The following is a 22,560-nucleotide window of genomic DNA, read 5'->3' on the forward strand; positions in this document are numbered from 1 at the left end:
TTTTTTGTATTTTTAGTAGAGATGGGGTTTCACAGTGTTAGCCAGGATGGTCTCGATCTCCTGACCTTGTGATCTGCCTGCCTTGGCCTCCCAAAGTGTTGGGATTACAGGCATGAGCCACTGTGCCTGGCCCAAAAACAGGATTTTTTTCTGGTACATCTGAAACATGATAACAATAGTAAAATCGCTATACCAGTGACGCTCAGCTTTGGCTATCAGAGTCACCTAGGGAGCCTAAAAATCTACCAAGATGCTGATTGATTTGGCCTGTGTTGGGGGCCTGCATATTAGGAGTTTAAAAACCTTCCCAGGTGATTCTCACGAGCAGCTTCTTTGCAGTATGACTGCTTTAAACGTAAACTGGATGGCTTGCCTGACATGTGGTTTTTGTGAAGTACAGAATGTTTCAGAATTGGCTGTAGGTTAGACTTAAATACCTTTTTTTTTTGCTTCTGGACAGTAGGTAAAACAACTCTAAAATGACTTGATGTTCTTCCAAATGACTGTGTAATTAACTATCACTGAACAAACTTCATGTAAGACTTTGCAATGGTATATTCCAATATCCTGTTCTGCTACAAACTGAGAGCCAATTTTCCAGTGTGGGGTAAACCTTGGTTCGTGGAAACTGATTACTACAATCACCTGGTGACCCAGGAAGGAAAGAACAGAGGTCACAAAACTAGTCTGTTAGAGAGGGTGGGAGGTTTGGAGCAGAGCTTTCCAAATTTTAACGTGCACATGAATCACCTGGTGGTGGTGGGCAGCGGTCTTGTTAATACCCAGATGCTGATTTGGTAGGTCTGGGGAAGGGCCCGAGAGTCTGCAGTTTTAACGAGCTCCCAGGTGGAGCTAATTCTGCTGGTCCAGGGACCACATTGGGATAGCAAAGCCTTGGAGAAATCTGGCTTATACAAGCTTTTTAAAATTTGCAATGCCTAAGCCCCACCCAGATCAAGTGAATTAGAATCTCTGGAAGCAGGGCCTGAAAATCAGTGTTTTTTCAAAGTTCCCTGACTGATTCTTATGTGCAGCCAAGACTGAGAACACCCATCTCGCAGATAAGGAAACAGAGGTGAAAGAGTAAAAGAGCTAGCTGGGGTAGGGGGGTCCCATGTTTTGAAACCAGCACCCAAGCTTCTGGCCACAAAAACCTTCTCCTTCCTCAATTCTATAGAGACACAAAGCATGAACCTGGGAGGCAGAGGCTGCAGTAAGCAAAGATCATGCCATTGCACTCCAGCCTGGGGGGACAGAGCAAGACTCCATCTCAAAAAAAAAAAAAAAAAAAAAAAAAAAAAGGCTGATACCTGATTGGATATGGACTAATCCAGGAGTGTTTCCAGCTGAGTTTCCTTAGCCTTTAAAAGCCACCTCACTCTCCCTACGCCATTAACTACTATCATTTTATGACCTCCTGGGATCTCCATTCTGTATGGGCTTTCAGCTGCAGGGCGAAATTTGGGGTAGAGTTATTAGCTTTCAGTCACTGTCAGATTACTCGAATCTCAAAGGTAGACACCCTACATTTAGGGGAAGAAGACTTTTCTCCTATGCAAATTAGGGCTACAATAAGATTGAGATGACTTCACTTCTATTTCTGGGGAAAGGAAATAGGAAGTAAAACTTTTTTCCATAGGACCCACTAGTATCATTTTTTTTCTTTAAGATGGAGTCTCACTCTGTTGCCCAGGCTGGAGTGCAGTGGCATGATCTTGGCTCACCACAACCTCCGCCTCCTGGGTTCAAGCAATTCTCCTGCTTCAGCCTCCCGAGTAGCTGGGACTACAGGTGTGCACCACCACGCCCAGCTAATTTTTTGTATTTTTAGTAGAGACAGGATTTCACTATGTTGGCCAGGCTGGTCTTGAGCTCCTGACCTTGTGATCTGCCCTCCTCGACCTTCCAAACTGCTGGGATTACAGGCGTGAACTACCATGCCCAGCCCCTCATTTTAACATTTAAGGTTCATGCATATTTGTTTTCAATATAAGATTGGATATAATCAATCTTATATATTATGTAATATATTACATAATACATCAATATAAACCTTATATTATTGAGATCTGCCTAAGCTTATATAAAATCTTATATAGGTTTAGGGTGATAAACACTTGGCAATCTGCTGGTAACTGGCAGACAAAAGTATTTAAAAGTAAAGTGAGCCGGGCGTAGTGGCTCACACCTGTAATCCTAACACTTTGGGAGGCCAAGGTGGGCGGATCATGAGGTCAGGAGTTTGAGACCAGCTTGGCCAACATGGTGAACCCTGACTCTACTAAAAATACAAAAATTAGCCAGGCGTGATGGCACACGGCTGTAATCCCAGCTACTCAGCAGGCTGAGGCCTGAGAATAGCTTGAACCCAGGAGGGCAGAGGTTGCAGTGAGCTGCGACTGTGCCACTGCACTCCAGCCTGGACAACAAGAGTTAAATTCTATCTCAAAAAAAAAAAAAATGTATTTTTAATCTTTCATCCTAACTGAAATAGGTGAAGACAATCTTATAGCAAAAGATGGAGAAGTGGCTGAGTGCAGTGGCTCACAGCTGTAATCCCAGCACTTTGGGAGGCCGAGGTGAGCAGATCACTAGAGGTCAGGAGTTAAGAGACCAGCCTGGCCAACATAGCAAAACCCTGTCTCTCCTAAAAATACAAAAGTCAGCCCGGTGTGGTGGCACACACCTGTAATCCAAGCTACTCGGGAGGCTGAGGCAGGAGAATCACTTGAACCCAAGAGGCAGAGGTTGCAGGCAGAGGTTGGAACAAACTGAGATCACACTACTGCACTCCAGCCTCGGTGACAGAGCGAAACTCCATCTCCAAAAAAAAAAAAAAAAAAAAAAAAAGGTGAAGAAGTTAGGGATAAAATGTCAGCATAGGATCTGGTTGTGTCTCCCTTCTCAATTTTACCCAAAAGGGGTTTCAAAAGACTCAGGCTGACAGATTTCAGAGCACTCCTTGCCCACCTGGAGGGACAGTCTATCCCTTCTAGTTAATTCCTGGAGTGCAACGCTAACCGTCAGGAGAGCATTTCTTCCATCTCTGGACATAGACTAATTGTTAATCCACACACAATTTCAAGGCCGTTAACCAACAGAGGATTTCTTTGTACACACTCCTCAAAAACTGCCTCCAAGAAATGGGAATGTGAAAGGAGAAAGCTGTATTATTAGCAGAGACAGGGTTTCACCATGTTTGCCAGGCTGCTCTCAAACTCTTGACCTCAGGTGATCTGCCCACTTCTGCCTCTCAAAGTGCCAAGGTTACAGACGCATGAGTCACTGCGCCTGGCCGTAATTTGTAACTTTTATAGTTAAGAAAGTAATAACATCTCTTAAATATAAGTAACTCAAACAACTCAAATACATGAAAATGATCTGATTAAAAGCGAACAGAGGACCTGAAAGATTTCTCAAGACTTACGAATGGCCAACTGGTATGTGAAAAAAATACTCAACATCACTAATCATCAGCAAAGTGTAATTAAAATGAAAATGAGGCCGGGCATGGTGGCTCACACCTGTAATCCCAGCACTTTGGGAGGAAGTGGAAAAAAGTTTTACCATGGAAAAAAAGTTTTACTTCCTATTTCCTTGTCCCCAGCAGATCACTTGAGGTCAGCTCCTCATGCTCCTCTGTGGCAGTTTCTCAGTCTTTTATTATTTTTGGTGACCTTGATAATCTATTTTGAGGAGTTCTGGGCAGGTATTGTGTCCGGAATTGGTGGGTTTTTGGTCTAACTTCAAGAATGGAACCGCAGACCCTTGAAGTGAGTGTTACAGTTCTTAAAGATGGTGTGTCCAAAGTTTGTTCCTTCAGGCGTTCAGATGTATCTGGGGCTTCTTCCTTCTGGGGGGTTCGTGGTCTCGTTGTCAGGAATGAAGCCGCAGACCTTCGTGGTGAGTGTTACGGCTTTTAAAGATAGCGCATTGGGAGTTGTTGGTTCTTCCCGGTGGGTTCGCCTTCTTACCGGTTTCAGGAATGAAACTACAGATCTTCGCAGTGAGTGTTACAGATCATAAAAACAGCGTGAGACCTTAAGAGTGAGCAGCAGAAAGATTGACAACAGAGGACAAAACACAAATCCCCACGCTGCAGACGGCAACCCAATCAAATTGACCTTAGCTAGCGCCGGCAGCCTGCTTTTATTCCCTTATCTGGCCCCACCCACATCCTACTGATTGGTCCATTTTACAGAGAGCTGATTGGTCCGTTTTGACAGAGTGCTGATTGGTGCATTTACAATCCTTGAGTTAGACACAGAGTCACAGAGTGCTAGTTAGCTAGATACAGAGTACCAATTGGTGTATTTACAAACCTTGAGCTAGACACAGAGTACTGATTGGTGTATTTACAAACCCTGAGCTAGACACAGAGTGATGATTGGTGCATTTACAATCCTTGAGCTAGACACAGAGTCACAGAGTGGTAGTCCTCCAAGCCTCCATTAGGTTAGCTAGATACAGAGTGCTGATTGGTGCACAGACAATCCTCCAGCTAGATATAAAAGTTCTCCAAGTCCCCATCCGGTTCAGGAGCCCAGCTGGCTTCACCCAGTGGATCCTGCACCAGGGTTGTAGGCGGAGCTGCCCGCCAGTGCCTAGCGGCACCTGCACTCTTTAGCCCTTGGGCTGTCGATGGGACTGGGCCCACGGAGCAGGGGACCGGGCCCACGGAGCAGGGGTGGCGCCCTTCGGGGAGGCTCAGGCCGCCCGGGAGCTCACCGCGCGGGGAGGAGCTCAGACATGGCGGGCTGCAGGTCCCAATCCCTGCCCGGTGGGGAGGCAGCTAAGGCCCGGCGGGAATTTGAGTGCGGCGCCGGCGGGCGGCACTGCTGGAGGACCCGGCGCAACCCCCGCAGCTGCTGGCTCCGGTGCTAAGTGCGGTGCCCGCCGGCCGTTCCGTGTGCGGGGCCGCGGAGCCCGCGCCCGCCCCCGGTGGGGGGGCGGGGAACTCACACTGGCCCGCGAGCGCCGCGCACAGCCCCGGTTCTCGCCTGCGCCTCTCCCTCCACACCTCCCCGCAACCAGAGGGAGGCAGCTCCGGCCTCAGCCAGCCCAGAGAGGGGCTCCCAGGGTGCCATGGCGGGCTGAAGGGCTCCTCAAGCGCCGCCAGAGTGGATGCTGAGGCCGAGAAGGCGCTGAGAGTGAGGGCTGCTAGCACATTGTTACCTCTCAGTATGTTGTAAGACACCCCTCTATTGGAAGTTGTTTGATGTTATTCTTACATATATACTGGGGATATGGATTTTTGGGAGGAAGGTCACAGAGGCAAATCACCATTTTTATCACATCATATGAAGAGTACATACCATCAACATGATTTCTGACTGTTGATATTGACATTGATCAACCGGCTGAAGTAGTGTTTGTCAAGTTTCTTCACTGTACAGTTACTTTCCTCTCTATGTTGTACTCATTGGAAGGAAGTCATGATACAGTCTTCCTTTAGAATAGAGTATTTACATAAATTATTTGAAATTCTGCACAGGACGTTCATAATGGAATTTTAAATGTGGAGGTCATAACTGTATCAGGCAAAGTTTATTATTAAATTTCATCAACTTTTTGCCCCAGGGAAAGAAAGAAAAGGATCAGAGGCCAGGCGAGGTGGCTCACACCTGTAATCCCAACACTTTGGGAGGCCGAGATGGGTAGACCACCTGAGGTCAGGAGTTCTAGACCAGCCTGGCCAACATGGTGAAACTGTCTTTACTAAAAATACAAAAAAAATTAGGCCGGGCGCGGTGGCTCATGCCTGTAATCCCAGTACTTCCGGAGGCTGAGGCAGGCAGATCACGAGGTTAGGAGTTCAAGACCAGCATGACCAACATGGTGAAACCCTATCTCTACCAAAAATACAAAAATTAGCCAGGCATGGTGGTGGGCGCCTACAATACCAGCTATTCAGGAGGCTGAGTTAGGAGAATTGCTGGAACCTGGGAGGCAGAGTTTGTAGTGAACCATGATCACGCCACTGCACTCCAGCCTGGGTGACAGAATGAGACTCTGTCACAAAAACAAAAACAAAAACTTAGCTGGGCGTGGTGGCAGTCACCTGTAATCCCAGCAACTTGGGAGGCTGAGGCAGGAGAATCACGTGAATCAAGGAGGTGGAGGTTGCAGTGAGCTGAGATTGCACCACTGCACTCCAGCCTGGGCCACAGAGTGAGACTCATCTAGAGGGAGGGAGGGAGGGAGGAAGGAAAGGATCAAAACACCTCTCTCCCCTGTCTGAAGGAGTAGCTAGGAAATTTGCTGTAGGGGCTGTTAGGACCAGCCACTTTAATCAAATCGTGAGCAAATAATGCCTGCTTGGAGCTCAGGGATGCTTTGTCCATTGGTCTATTTGTGGAAGTTTCCTGCCTTTGGGCAGGGCATCAAAAACCATGTGGGTGAAATCTTAAAGGTGTTCTAACTCTAGCATTTCATAAGGAGTAAATGGCTTGGGTAACTTGGATTGTCTTTTGTCTCTTGAGGATCTGATCAAAGTGTGGGGTTATCCAAAACGAGGTATATCTTAATTTAGTATTCCTTAAAAGACAGTGACAAAACAAAGGGACATTTTAGCCTGGTTTCTCCAAATGGGTTGAAGGAGAAAGAGACTGGGGGCCACTGAGTTACTCCAAGCATAAAGGGATAAGGGTCTGAGGGAGTGTGGTGGCCATGAAAATAAAAAGTGGTAACTTCATGTTAGAATATAGTGACTGATGAAATACGAGGGAAGGGAGGAAGAAACGGTATTTCTTTTCTGAAACTTTGTTAAATGGAAGAACATGATACATAGAATATAGGAACAGAAAGAGTGCTAGTAAATGAGAAGTTTAATAGCCCATATCTACTCAGAAATGTTTATCAGAACATTGGAAAGGAAGGATTGGCTCACACAAGCTAAGGGTATAGATTTTGGAGTTATCTATAAAAAGCAGAAGGAATTGGCCGGGCGCGGTGCTTCACGCCTGTAATCCCAGCACTTTGGGAGGCCGAGGCGGGCAGATCACCTGAGGTCCGGAGTTCGAGACCAGCCTGACCAACATGGAGAAACCCCGTCTCCACTAAAAATACAAAATTAGCCAGGTGTAGTGGCTCATGCCTGTAATCGCATCTACTCCGGAGGCTGAGGCAGGAGAATGGCTTGAACCCAGGAGGCGGAGGTTGCTGTGAGCCGAGATCACTCCATTGCACTCCAGCCTGGGCAACAAGAGTGAAACTCTGTCTCAAAAAACAAAAAACAACAACGACAACAAACAAACAAAAAAAAAGCACAAGGAATTGATGGAGTCTTCAAGAACAGAATACATGTAGAGAAGATGAGAAGACGAGAGTGGATTTATGTGATGCTTAATTAAGAGCAGAGATGACTTCTACAGCAACTCAAAAACCAGAGAATGGTGGGATTAAGGATGAGTAGATTTTCTTGCCTGGAGGCTGAATACAAGCCTGTTTTTGTTTTCTTTTGCTTTGTGTTTTGAGACAGGGTCTTGCTCTGTGGTTCAGGCTGGAGGGCAATAACACAATCATGGCTTACAGCAGCCTCAACCTCCCAGACTCAAGCAATCCTCCTGCCTCAGCCTCCTAAGTAGCTAGGACGACAGGTGTGTGCCACCTTGCTAATTTTCAAACTTTTATTTATTTATTTTTTAAGAGACAGAGTCTCTCTACGTTGCCCAAGCTGGTCTTGAACTCCTGGGCTCAAGTGATCCTCCCGCCTTGGCCTCCCAAAGTGTTGGGATTACAGGCCAGAGCCACTGCACCAAACCCAAGCCTGGTTTTTAAAAATATATATATGGGCTGGGCACAGTGGCTCAAGCCTGTAATCCCAGCACTTTAGGAGGCCGAGGCGGGTGGATCACGAGGTCAGGAGATCAAGACCATCCTGGTTAACACAGTGAAACCCTGTCTCTACTAAAAATACAAAAAAATTAGCCGGGCGTGGTGGTGGGCGCCTGTAGTCCCAGCTACTTGGGAGGCTGAGGCAGGAGAATGGCATGAACCCGGTAGGCGGAGCTTGCAGTGAGCTAAGATCGCACCACTGCACTCCGGCCTGGGCAACAGATCAAGACTCTGTCTCAAAACAAAAAATATATATATATACACATATATATTATATATATATCTTTTTAATATATATATATTTTTTATGTATATATAAAGCTCCTGGGCTCAAGTGATCCACTCAGCACTTTGGCCTCCCAAAGTGCTGGGATTATAAGCATGAGCCACCGCACCTGGCCCAAGCCTGATTTTAATGACTGATTCAGGTTTGAGGGGATAGAAAGATGGCCAACTGATAGACACCCTAGAAGTGCATGATTGGCAGAGTTCACTGGCATTGAGAAGAAACTGGAAGCTTAAGCAGGAGTACCCTGTGGTGTTCAGGTACCACTGCTGTGCTTCCAGTTTAGTCACTACAAGGCTCCTATCAGAATTTTTTGTTGGAATTTAAATTGGGAAGGGGAAGGGAGAGGGCCAGGGACTGTGTGTATTTAATTCACTTCATGTGGTGCCAAGCATCCTGGCTAGATGAACACTTGACACTGTTTGATATGCTGATACAGCCGGGCTTGATAATTTATTAAGAGTAGCAGAGAAATATATGTAGGGTATATTTCTAGAAAAAAATGTTCTTAGGTCTCCTTTAATTTATTTAATGTTGAAACTAGACAGGTGTCTATGCTTGTCTTTTAAATAATGGAGTCTTGTTTGATTTTGTAAAAATAACTGCAATAATCTTTTAGGACTTAGATGCCTAAGTGTTTTGTCTTAAAACTCAAGTATTGTTAATCCTTATCCTAAACTCTTAATCTGTTCATTTTTGAAAACCAAAATCTTTAATGGCCTACAAGGCCCTTCTCAATTTACTCCCTCCTCTCAGCCTCCATCTCCATTACCTCTCTAACCTGGCCACCTACAACTCTCACCTTTACTCTTTTTTTTTTTTTGAGACAGTGTCTTGTTCTGTTGCTCAGGCTGAAGTGCAGTGGGTTAATCATAGCTCACTGAAGCCTCATAACCTTGGGCTTGAGTGATCCTCCTGCCTCAGTTTCCTACGTAGCTAGGACTACAGGTGCTCACCACCATGCCCAGCTAATTTTACCTTTATCCTCTTCTATCCAGCCCAATGGCCCACTTGCTGTTCTGTAAGGATCCCAGGCACACTCTCAACTCGGGGCCTTTGTATTTGCTATTCTTCTGCTCAGGTCTTCCTCCCAGCTCCCACTGTGGCTGTTTCACTTTTTGGGGGGTGTTTGTCCAAATATCATCTTTTCAGAAAGACTTTCTCTGACTGTACTATTTAAATGGTGACCTACCTATTGCTGGCATAGTCTATCCCCTTTCCCTCATTGATTTTTGCCTACATCACTTAACACCATCAAAAATACTAATACAGGCTGGATGCAGTGGCTCATACCTGTGATCCTCGCTCCTTCGGAAGCTGAGGCAAGAGGGTGCTTGAGCCCAGGACCTTAAAACAAGCCTGGGCAATGTAGCAAGACCCTGTCTCTACAAAAAAATTAAAAATCAGCCTGGGGCTGTGGCATGTGCCAGTAGTCCCAGTTACTCAGGAGGCCGAGTCAAGAGAATTACTTGTGCCTAGGAGGTCAAGGCTGCAGTGAGCTATGACTGCGCCACTGCAGTCCAGCCTGGGCAACGTAGCAAGACCCTGTCTCAAAAAAAAAAAAAATAGGCTGATCCAATGGTGGTGGGTTATCACAGCTTATTAACATTAGTGTCACTAAAGTTGGTATACAACCCCCCACACTGTTAAATTTGACTGGCTTAAAAAAAAAAAAATAGGCTGAGTGTGGTGGCTCATGCCTGTAATCCCAGCACTTTGGTAGGCTGAAGCAGGCAGATCGCTTCAGGTCAGGAGTTCAAGACCAGCCTGGCCAACATGGTGAAACCCCGTTGCTACTAAAAATACAAAAATTAGCAGGGTGTGGTGGTGCATACCTGTAGTCCCAGCTACTCGAGAGGCTGAGGCAAGAGAATCACTTAAACCTGGGAGGCAGAGGTTGCAGTGAGCCGAGATTATGCCACTGCACTTCAGCCTGGGCAGCAGAGTGAGACTCTGTCAAAAAAAAACAAAAAAAAGTGTGTATATATATATATATATATATATATATATATACACACACACACACACACACACACACATATATATACATATATACACATATACACTAATACACTGTGTAATTTGCAGTTTGCTTATTTATTTTGTCTGTCTTCTCAATGCAATTATAAAAATGTAAGCTCCCTGAGGACGTGGATTTTTTGTTTGTTTTACTGCCTACAACAGTGTTTCGGACATAGTAGTCATTTGATAAAAAGTCACTGAATGAATAAATTTGATTCCATGTATTAGGGACAGACTTTTTCTTGTTATGTTTATAGGGAAGTTATTTTCTTTCTTTTTTTTTTTTTTTTTTTTTTTTTTTTTTGAGATGGAGTTTCGTTCTTGTCACCCAGGCTGGAGAGCAATGGTGCAATCTCGGCTCACCGCAACCTCTGCCTCCTGGGTTCAAGCGATTCTCCTGCCTCAGCCTCCCGAGTAGCTGGGTTTACAGGCATGCGCCACCACACCCACCTAATTTTGTATTTTTAGTAGAGACAGGGTTTCTCCATGTTGGTCAGGCTGGTCTCAAACTCCTGACCTCAGGTGATCTGCCTGCCTCGGCCTCTCAAAGTGCTGGGATTATGGATGTGAGCCACCACGCCCGGCCAGGAAGTTATTTTCTGTAGAGAAGCTTAAAGTATTTTAGGGTGATTCTACAGACACAAGAAACAGGGTTACACATGACTCTGATTAAATTCACTTTACCAGCCCTTATTGAGTTCCTACTCTGTACCAGGTTCTGCTCGTGCTAAGGCTTAGGCTACAGAGACAAGGACATGGCCTTGCCCATGTGAATTTCATTAGTACCTGGAAGGGGAGACTGATGGATGGACAGATGGGTTCACTGTCTTGTAGCTAATGTTGTGGTAGGTATATGCCTCGGTGCTAGGGTAGCATGGAGATGGGGCTCTGGGCCAGGCCAGACAGGGAAGGGGAAAAGGGATGAGAGGATCTAAGGGTTTTATGGAGTTGATAACATCTGAACTGAACCTTTAAGTTTGAATAGGTGTTAGCTAGAGAAAGCAGGTGGCAGCTGGAAAGGAGGGAATGTGGAGAACATTCCAGGTCGAAGGAAAAGTATGAGCAACGGCATGGAGATGTGATACCCAGGAAGTGTGGTGGAGGTGGGCGTTAACTCAGGACAAATTCTGTTAATCAGTTGGGCGTCATCAACCAGCAGGGAAGAGAAGGGTAGAAAGAACCAGCAACCTATGAGACGAATGCTGGTCTTCCTTCATGGACAAGGAATTCGACATGGAAGGTTTTGTATAAGAAGTGGTGTGGCATAGTAGTTTTAAGTGTGTGCATGCAAAAGCCAGTCTACCTGGTTCCAATCCCAGCTCACCACCCAACAATGTGGTTTTGGGTAAGGTTCTTGACCTCTCTGGGCCAAAGTGTCTTCGTGTAAAAAGTGGAGCTGATGATACCTAAGTCAGAAAGGTGATTTTGAGAATTAAATATCTTAATACTGCAAATCATTCAACCCAGTGCTTGCAATGGAGTAAATGTTCATAAATCTTAGCTATAATCATTACTAGTAACTTGTCCAACTTTGCCACTGAGCTCATAAAGAGCTAGGATTTGAACCTGGGTCCATTTAACTTCTATGTCTTGCTCTCTGTGACACTCTGGCTCTCAGAATCATGTATATTTCTGATGCATAGACATGCTCCACTTTTAATAGCACTCGTATATTTCTTGCATATTTCCATCTTCTTTTTCTAAAAAATATTAGAGTTCTAGAAATTTGTATGTCCCACAGTAAGAAATAGATTTGAATTGCAGCACGGTATCTGTTCTCATATAAACAAAACAAGTAAAATTTTCACAAAGCAGTAGTAGCACCTAATCCATGTGCCATATACTCTGATATGTCTATTCTATTTTTTAAAAATAATAGTAAATAACAAGTTGGGGGTGGTTTCATATCCATGAGTAGACTGAGACTCAAAATTTAAAGAATATTATCCTATAGGAATGTCTGATTTATGTTCTAATTCCCAGCCAATCTAGCAACCTTCTGTTTACTAACTCAGGAAGGGAGCAGCCTAGTTAGAAGACTCTAGTCCAGGATTTAAAATTCAAATGCCTTTAGGGGACAGGTGTAACACAAATGTTTATAAGGCTATCAAGATGCAGAAAATGATGAAGGCTTGCCTTTCTGAAAGTTGGATTTTTGTTTTGTTCTGTTTTTTAAATTAAGCCCCTCTATCCTTGGAGAGAGACACATTGGTTTACAAACTGGTTTTATTCAGCAAGAACTAGTTTCTACCATCCTATCTAAAATAAGTATTGATATGGTTTGGATCTGTGTCCCTGCCCACATCTCATGTCAAATTGTAATCCCCAAAGTTGGAGGTGGGCCTGGTGGGAGATGATTGGATCATGAGGGGTGGGATTTTCCCTTTGGTGCAGTTCTTGTGATAGTGAGTGAATTATTGTGAGAACTGGTTATTTAAAAGTGTGTAGCACTTCCCCCTCACTCTCTTCCTCCTGCTCCAGCCATGTAAGATGTGCCTGCTTTCCCTTTGCCTTCCACCATGGTTGTAAGTTTCCTGAGGCCTCCCAAGCCATTTTTCCTGTACAGCCAGTGGAACCATGAGCCAATTAAACCTCCTTTCATTATAAATTACCCAGTTTCAGATATTTCTTTATAGCAGTGTGAGAACTGACTGCTACAGTATAGAGATACAAGTATCTTCTCTCTCACCCTTTATTTCCTACTTCAGCCTCTTATTTATTTCCTTCTTTGCAGATAGAAACTTATAATTAATTTGTCTGTTTACTTGTGTTTTGTCTGTTTCTCCCAGTGAATATTGACTACACAAGGTACAGTCATGACTCTCCTATTCACCATTGTATCCTCAGTACCCACACTCAGTACACAGCACATATTAGACGCTTAATAAATATTTGTTGAATAGATGGTGGGATGCATGCACAGATAATGTAAGGATGGATGGATGGAAGGATGAATAGATGGAGAAGTGATAAAAATAAAGTTTCTGGGCTGGGCGTGGTGGCTCACGCCTGTAATTCCAGCACTTTGGGAAGCCAAGGCAGGCAGATCATGAGGTCAGGAGTTTGAGACAAGCCTGGCCAACGTGGTGAAACCTCATGTCTACTAAAAATACAAAAATTAGCCAGATATGGTGGCAGGTGCCTGTAATCTAGAACTCTAATAGCTTCTCAGGAGGCTGAGGCAGGAGAATTGCTTGAATCTGGGAGGCAGAGGTTGCAATGAGCTGAGATCGCACCACTGCACTCCAGCCTGGGTGACAGAGCAAGACTCATCTCAGGGGGAAAAAAAAAGTTTCGGAACCTACAGAACTGAAGATCTGTGAAGACTGGTGATTCCACTATGTCACATCTACCCACTGAGACCTACCGTGAAACAGTTTAAACAATTTGTTTAAACAAATTTGAAAACATATCATAGCAGAGATATATTGTATTAAACATCTATGTTTCTTATTGATATACAATATTAGCCTACAAACCTAAGAACACTTGTTATACGTAGGATGGGTATCATCTATCATTTGGAGGAGTTGTCTGCCTTCTCTTCCTTCTCTGTAGAGATTCAAATGTAAAATACAGCAATGCTAGTCACTATAACCACAGAAATCAAATTCCACAAGACAAAGTCACTTTTCACTGCATTGGAAAGTAACATTTGTGTTTGAGTAAAATACTGACATAATTAGACTCATTCCTGCTCCTGGAGTCTTTAGAGTTACCCACTGGTATTTGAAAACTATATTTGAGAGAATCAGATCTGTAATCACACATGATTTTCTCTCCCAAGTCTCATGATCCTATTCCTTGCGGCCAGTTGAAGAAGATTAATCAGACCATGATTCAGTGTGCGGTGAGTGCTCTTAAAGACATCACAAGTTTTTTGGCCGGGCGCGGTGGCTCAAGCCTGTAATCCCAGCACTTTGGGAGGCCGAGACGGGCGGATCACGAGGTCAGGAGTTCGAGACCATCCTGGCTAACACGGTGAAACCCCGTCTCTTCTAAAAAATACAAAAAACTAGCCGGGCGAGGTGGCGGGCGCCTGTAGTCCCGGCTACTCGGGAGGCTGAGGCAGGAGAATGGCGTAAAAACCCGGGAGGCAGAGCTTGCAGTGAGCTGAGATCCGGCCACTGCACCCCAGCCTGGGCGACACAGCGAGACTCCGTCTCAAAAAAAAAAAAAAAGACATCACAAGTTTCTAACGTTGTCCCTAGCACAAGGCCCTTTTAATCTTTTAGGGGAATTCTCATTTTGGAAGACTAGATGAGAGGCAGGACACCTCCTGCTACCATGGAAGCTGGAGGGTGGTCTTGCTAAATCAGTCAATCAGATACTCACAGCAGGACTTGGCCTCTTGAAGTGCTGATGCAAGAGTGGAGGGAGGGGTATTTTTCAATAGGGTGGCAGCAGGCTGAGGGTCTACTGGGTGGTGAGCAGAGGTTCTAGTACCTGCAGCAACAACTCAGCCAAATTGTGACAGTGGTTTGACTTTATTCCCGCTACTCAGCTATTTTGTCTTTTTTTTTTCTTTTCTCTCTTTCTTTCTTCTCACTCTGTCACCCAGGCAGTAGTGCAGTGGCGCCATCTCAGGTCACTGCAACCTCCACCTCCTGAGTTCAAGCGATTCTCCTGCCTCAGCCTCCCAAGTAGCTGAGATTACAGGCATGCACCACCATGCCTGGCTTATTTTTATATTTTTAGTAGAAACGAGGTTTCACCATGTTGACCCAGTTGGTCTCGAACTCCCGACCTCAGGTGATCCAACCACCTTGGCCTCCCAAAATACTGGGATTACAGGCCTGAGCCACCGTGCCCAGCCTCTTATGTCTATTTTCTGAGGCAGATTCTGTAGCCCTCCCATTGATTGTGCAATGCAACATCCTCCTAGTACATTCCAGTCAAGAGTCAGTTTCAGCAGCAGACACTGTGATGGGCTCTCCACGGTTCCCTTCCAGTCTGAAGGACTTATTCTTTCAGCTATTGAGTGGGCTGCTGGCAGGCAGCCCTCAGCTGTCAGCCCTCTTCAGCATGGCTTCAATGAAGAGGGTCTTTTTACCTAAGGTGACAACCCCCTCACTGGAGTAATCTGAATCCAGAGGCTGGTCAACATAGGTCATAAGTCCCACCTGTCCCAACTCAAGTGGGGTTGTTAGGTAACATGATACTCAGTTAATTTAAATTTCAGATACACAATGAAAAAGATATATGTATGTTGAAAGTATTATATGGAGCACACATGTTAAAAATTATTCATTGTTGGCTGGGTGTGGTGGCTCATGCCTGTAATCCCAGCACTTTGGGAGGCCAAGGTGGGTGGATCATGAGGTCAGGAGATCGAGGCCATCCTGGCTAACACAGTGAAACCCCATCTCTACTAAAAATACAAAAAGAAATTAGCCAGGCATGGCGGCGGGCTCCTGTAGTCCCAGCTGCTTAGGAGGCTGAGGCAGGAGAATGGCGTGAACCCGGGAGGCAGAGCTTGCAGTGAGTCGAGATCACGCCACTGCACCCCGGCCTGGAGGACAGAGTGAGACTCCGTCTCAAAAACAAAAAAAATTATTCATTGTTTATCTGAAATTCAAATTTAACTGGACTTCCTGTGTTTTTATCTGCTAATTCTGGCAATGCTACACTCAGGGCAACTCTGGCCATGGCAGCCTTGAGCATCCATGGGGCTGGCCGAGGCCTACACTGAGACTTCATTGCAGCCCCTCTCCTCCTTCTGCCCACTCCTGCTTCCATCTCTGTTTTCTCTTTCTTAGGTGGTGATCCCAGGAGCACTTCCTATTGTACCTGCTGCAAGCTGTTCTCCATTTTATTTATTTTATTTATTTATTTTTGAGATGGCATCTCACTCTGTCACCCAGACTGGAGTGCAGTGGTGCAGTCTGGATTCACTGCAACCTCCGCCTCCCAGGTTCAAGCAATTCTCCTGCCTCAGCCTCCCGACTAGCTGGGATTACAGGCACCTGCCACCACACCTGGCTAATTTTTATATTTTTAGTAGAGATAAGGGTCTCACTGTTTTGACCAGGCTGGTCCGGAACTTCTGACCTCAAGTAATCCACCTGCCTCAGCCTCCCAAAGTGCTAGGATTACAGGCATGAGCCACCACACCCGGTCTGTTCTCCATTTTAGAGTCTGGTTCCCAAGCAATCCAACCTGTGACAGTTTCTCTTCCTCGCAAAGGGTGACCAACTGTCCTGGTATGCCCAGGACTGAGGGAGTTCTTAAGATGATTGCCCATCTTGCAACCAAGAATTCTAACAGATACCTCAATAGCTTGGGTGACCAAAAAGTGTCACTGTTTCTCACCCTTTGAGGTGTCTGTGATGTAAATAAAAATATATTTGGTCTTTGCCCTACTGCCTGGCACAGAGCTTTTAAAACTTTTGGCATTTCCTGAATGATGGGAATGTCTTTTGTTACCCATAACAAGCTCCTTTTTTTTTTTTTTTTTTTTTTTTTTTTTGAGACAAAGTCTCACTCTCGTTCCCCAGGCTGGAGTGCGATGGCGCAATCTTGGCTCATTGCAACCTCCACCTCCCAGGTTCAAGCAATTCTCCTGCCTCCGCCCCCCGAGTAGCTGGGGTTGTGCTTGCCACTATGCCCAGCTAATTTTTGTATTTCACCATGTTGGCCAGGCTGATCTAGAACTCCTGACCTCAGGTGATCCACCCGCCTTGGCCTCCCAAAGTGCTGGATTACAGGTGTGAGCCACCGCGCCTGGCCACAAGCTCCTTTTGATAACACCTGAGTTTATGCTATCAGGGTAACTTAGGGTGGGGCCTCTAGAGAGCATCAGGATGGGGGCTGGTCACCAGAAAGACCAAGTGTTGGGAGGGTTGTCATTTCTTTTTTTTTTTTTTTTGAGACAGAGTCTCACTCTGTTGCCCAGGCTGGAGTGCGGTGGTGTGATCTCTGCTCACTGCAATCTTTGCCTTCTAGGTTCAAGCGATTCTCCTGCCTCAGCCTCCTGAGTAGCTGGGATTACAGGCACGCACCACTATGCCTGGCTAATATTTTGTATTTTTAGTAGAGACGGGGTTTCACCATGTTGGTCAGGCTGGTCTCGAACTCCTGACCTTGTGATCCACCCACCTCAGCCTCCCAAAGTGTTGGGATTACAGGCGTGAGCCATAGCGCCCGGCCAAGGGAGGGCTGTCATTTTCAACCCTACCCTCTGACCTCCTGGAAGGAGTAGAGGGACTGGAGATAGAGATCTACAAAAGTCCTGAATGAGATGTGATGAGCTTCCAGCTTGGTGAACACATTGAGGTGCAGGGAGGATGGTGTGCCTGGAAGGCCATGGGAGCTCTGCATACCCCTCACCTCCCCATCCCATGTCTTGCCCTGTGCAACCCTTCCATTGTCTGTTCCTGAGTCATAGCCTTTATAATAAACCAGTAAATGTAAGTAAAGTGCCTTCCTGAGTTCTGTGAGCCATTCTAGTAAACTGTCAAACCTGAGGATGGGGCCATGGGAGCACCTAATTTGTAAGCTAGTTGGTTAGAAGTACAGGTAGCCCACCTGAGGTTGGGAGTTTGAGACCAGCCTGGCCAACATAGAGTGAAACCCTGTCTCTATTAAAAAATACCAAAAAATTAGCTGGGTGTGGTGGCACATGCCCATAGTCCCAGCTACTCAGTAGGCTGAGGCTTGAACCCAGGAGATGGAAGTTGCAGTGAGCCGAGATCGTGCCACTTAACTCTAGCCTGGGCAACAGAAGGAGACTCCGTCTCAAAAAAAAAAAAAAAAAAAAGACGTAAATACAGTTGGCCCAGACTTTTGATTTGGGCATCTGAAGTAGGGCAGTCTTGTGGGATTGAGCCCTTTACCTTCTGGGATCTGACACTAACTCCAGGTAGATAGTGTCAGAATGGAATGGAATGGAATGGAATGAAATGGAGTGGAGTGGAGTGGAGTGGAGTGGAGTGGAGTGGAGTGGAGTGGAGTGGAATGGAGTGGAATGGAATGGTTGGACACCAAGTTGGTGACAGCAGTGAATTGGAGAATTGCTTGGTGTGGAAAAACTCCACACATTTGGTATCAGAAGTGTTGTATGAGAAGGGCAAAAGAGTTTTTCTTTAGTGCCTAATGCTCACTGTAGGCTAGCCACTCCATCGGCCTAGGCTTTTGCCATGTTATCTTTGTTCAGTGCTCCTCAGCCCTGCCAGGACCAAATCTTTGTCCTGAATCCCAGCCCTTTCTTCTGAGGCCCTAAGATCCTGCCTTCTCCCACATGAGGTCAAATCCTATGTTGTCTAGGACACTGAAGCTGTTACTTCCTGAGTTGGACAATTGTCTAGTGGTTAGACATCCCCTCTTTTAACTGTAGGATTGACTTATCCATCTCCCACCCCACTGCTATGACTTGTCTTCAACTATACGTGAGATTTCTGTTGATTAATAGCTCAGATGTCTTCTGTAGGGCCAGGCTCTCTCTTTCCAGAGTTGCCTTTTTCTCTTTCTCAATGGCCCATGTTTCTGAGGCCACGTGCCTGAGCATCCCTAAGTTATGGTTGGAAGCCGATGAGAAGGTTGAAAAAAATATACAGACTCATGTTTCCAACAACATGAACTGAACTCTTCCTATGTGCCACACATTGCACTAAGAGCTTCCTTCATTCATTTAAGAAATTGATTGCCAGCTATGGGGCAGGTACTATGCAAATGGCATTAGGGATATATCAGTAAACAGGAAGATAAGGTATCTGCCCTGAGGAGCTTACTTTCTATTGTGGGATGTAATCAATAAGCCAGTGTTCCTGGTCCTGTTGGCCGGATCCTACACTGTTTCTCTGTGCCTCTCCCCCAGCTCGTGTGTGTGTTTTCTGTGATGACTGCACCTGCGACTTTGCAGAGACCTGTTCTTGGGAAGCTGGAGGAAGACGGAAGTGCATGGGAGTCTATCCCACTCTAAACCCTACCCCAGTGGCCCTTAGCCAATGACTGACTGCTACAGGAATAAGAACACAGTTTATTTGCGTCAAGTTGGGATAAACTCCAAGGCAGAATTTATACTGCAGAGCTCCCCTGTGGGATCAGGTTGAAGCTGAGACTCTGCCTCAAATCCCACCTACACTTTCCTCTTTCCCCACCCCTGTCCTGCTCCCCCACTCCCTTACTGGCTGCCACTTCTTGATAAATCACTTGCCCATGTATCCTCATCTCAGGATCCATTGCTAGAAAGCCTAACGTAAGACAGCAAGTCCGCAAATAGATAATGATAAGCTGCAATTTGTCTATGAGGAAAGGAGTGTTGTGATAGAGAACAATGGAGGAAGCTACATTAGACGGGAAAGGCAACCCAAGGAGGGAACATTTCAGCCAAGAAGGAGCCAGATACATGAAAAGCCAGGAGAAGAGTATTTCTGACAGAAGGAATGGAAAGGGCAAAGGTCTTGAGGCGTGAAAGAAGCAGGCATTTGGGCTGGGCACGGTGGCTCATGCCTGTACTTCCAGCACTTTGGGAGGCCAAGGTGGGCGGATCACTTGAGGTCTGGAGTTCAAAATCAGCCTGGCCAAGATGGTGAGACCCCATCTCTACTAAAAATACAAAAATTAGCCAGGCATGATGGTGTGCGCCTGTAATCCCATATACTCGGGAGGCTGAGGAAGGAGAATTGCTTGAACCTGGGAGGCCGAGGTTGCAGTGAACCGAGATCACATCACTGCCTCCAGCCTGAATGACAGAGTGAGACTCCGTCTCAATAAAAAAAAGAACCAGGATTTAGGAACAGAGAAGCCCATACATCATCTAATTTATCCCTAAGAGCCCTTTAATCAATGTGGAAACTGAGGCTGGAGAAATGAAGTAACTGGTTCCAGATTACCACTGACACACAGTATTGGAGAATTGAAACCCTGATCAGAATACTGACCTTGGTGACTCTGGGCTGTCACAGCCGGCCACCAGAGTCTTATTTGCATGAGAGGCCCTCTGTCCCCAGGGAGGAAGATGGGGGAGGGTTCATAATAGATGTTGAGGTTTAAAGAAAAGGAGGAGATAAAAGAGGAGACTGATCAGGGGGCTCACATTGGAAGTTATTTTTAACTCTTATCGAAGGTTGGCTGAAAAATGCATCTAATAAAATTACCTTCTATTTGGGACAGAAAAGTGATGCCTCTTTGCAGCTGTGGGAGAAATGGTGGGTAGGAGGTGGTTGGGGTCACAGGTTCACATGGCCAGACTCCAGGGGACCCTTTCCCCCCAACCCCTCCTGCTTCAGCACTACCAGGCCCCTCCCCCAACCTCCATGTAGCCCTCACTCCAGCAGGACCATTACCTGCTGTTTCATGAGCACAGTAAGCTCTTTGAGGCCTTTGTCCAAGGCACAGGCTGTTCCCTCTACTGGGAGACAGGGAGCAGGGTTCCTTCCAACCCTTTACCTGCTGGCAACACCTCCTTCGCTTTTAGGACTTAGCTCTAAAATTAGCTTCGTTGTGAAGTCTTCCGCGCTCCCAGGCAGTATTAGTCACCTTTCTGTGTTTCCAAAATGTTCTGTTTAGACGTGTGTTATGGACTTCACTATCCCTGTTTTTCAGGTGGGGAAAATCTGAGCCTAGCAGCAACTGAACTTGGAGAAAAAGTTGTAGGGCTGGCAGTAAGCACTAGAAAATTCTGTATCATAAGAGCCAGATGGGGCAAGAGAGTTCCTGATGACCCCTGCAGACCCGACTTGGTGAGGACAGGGGATCCAGGAAAGATGGCAGTGAAGGCAGAAGAAGGGAAGGCCCATTTGAGAGGTTACGTGGGTCATTTAACTCTACTTCTGCAACTTTTGAGATTCACAAATTACAATTAATTTTTTTTGTTGTGGTTTTTGAGATGGAGTTTTGCTCTTGTTGCCCAGCCTGGAGTGCAATGGCATGATCTCAGCTCACTACAGCCTCTGCCTCCTGGGTTCAAGCAGTTCTCCTGCCTCAGCCTCCCGAGTAGCTGGGACTACAGGCACGTGCCACTACGCCCAGCTAATTTTTTGTATTTTAGTAGAGACAGGGTTTCACCATGTTGCCCAGGATGGTCTCGAACTCCTGAACTCACGCAAACTGCCCACCTCAGCCTCCTGAAGTACTAGGATTACAGGTGTAAGCCATTGCGCCCGGCCTAAAATTATTCTTTGATGAGCCTTTTCTCTGGAACTACTAAGAGGAACTGTGGCTATGAATAACCGGCTCCATTTGTCTGCTTTACTTATGAAAATCCTCAGTGTGGCTCTCCACCAAAGTATCCTGAATTAGTCTTGTGTGTCTGCACATGACACTATGTGAACCAAACTAAAGAGAACTATTCCCTGCTTTATATCTGTCACTGGGTTCCTATTAAAGTTTGCATTAGTAGCAACTCCCATGTTTGTAGTACTTTACAATTCACAAACTACCATATTGTTTCAGTTTAATTTTCACACTGTAGGGACCAGGGGAAAAATTCCCCTCTGCCCTCTAAAGGGTCACTAAAAGTCACTGACAAGAGGAAAATTAATAGGAGAAAAGGCATACAAATGTATTTGATCATAGTTGTATGTGACATGGGAGCCATCAGAATGAAGACCCAAAGATTCAGAAGACGCTGCCCATTTTTATGATCAGGTTGAAAGTATGGACAGCTGTGTAGAAATGTGATGGACAAAAAGGGATGATCTAATGCTCACAGACTGGGGAAACTGAGCTAGGCCTGTCTAGTTTCTTCTTGGCCTCTCTGTGCAGCATTCCTTCCTTCTGGGTATGGAGCAGGGTCCTCTCTGGAATGAAGATCTAATAACCTACAATTAAATAAGACAGGTCAGATAACTTCTTTAAGGCCAGTTTTTACACAAAAATGCCAGTGGGGGCTAGAGAGGTAGGGTTAGAGTAATATTTTTAGGTTTTATGGCACGCTTTGAGAGAAAAGGGGTTCTGGTTTCTATGATCTCGCTTGGAGATGAGAGCTTCTAGTTTTCTTTTCTTTCTTTCTTTCTTTCTTTCTTTCTTTCTTTCTTTCTTTCTTTCTTTCTTTCTTTCTTTCTTTCTTTCTTTCTTTCTCTCTCTCTCTCCCTCTCTCTTTCTTTCCTTCTCTTTTTCTTTTCTTTCTTTTCTCTTTCCCTTCGTTCCTTCCTTTCCTTCTTTTTTTTTGGACAAGTCTCAGTCTGTTGCCCAGGCTAGAGTGTAGAGGCACGATCTCGGCTCACTGCAACCTCTGCCGCCCTAGTTCAAGTGAGTCTTGTGCCCCAGCCTCCCAAGTAGCTGGGATTACAGGTGTGTGCCACAATGCCCAGATGATTTTTGTATTTTCAGTAGTGATGGGGTTTCACCATGTTGGCTAGGCTGCTTTCAAGCTCCTGACCTCAAGTGGCCCATCAGCCTTGGCCTCCCAAAGTGCATGCATGAGCCACCGTGCCTGGCCAAAGACTCTAGTTCCTGTGGCTAGCCTCATGGGA

At 45.7% G+C, this 22,560-nt stretch overlaps 1 protein-coding gene across 32 annotated transcripts in view; it reads right to left on the reverse strand.

Moving 5' to 3' along the window:
- BAALC (BAALC binder of MAP3K1 and KLF4) overlaps nucleotides 1–22,560 on the reverse strand; it is a 1,274,875-nt gene that overhangs the window by 266,892 nt on the left and 985,423 nt on the right. The window contains exon 1 of one of the 32 annotated variants that reach the window (XM_050800767.1): nucleotides 4,857–4,860. The exons of the other annotated variants lie outside the window; for them this stretch is intronic. The gene's annotated coding sequence lies outside the window, so the exon portion shown is untranslated. Of the gene's footprint in view, nucleotides 1–4,856; nucleotides 4,861–22,560 lie in introns of those variants that run through there. 32 annotated transcript variants of the gene reach the window in all.

The sequence above is a fragment of the Macaca thibetana genome, chromosome 8, assembly GCF_024542745.1.
Source record: "Macaca thibetana thibetana isolate TM-01 chromosome 8, ASM2454274v1, whole genome shotgun sequence".
Lineage (NCBI taxonomy): Eukaryota > Metazoa > Chordata > Mammalia > Primates > Cercopithecidae > Macaca > Macaca thibetana.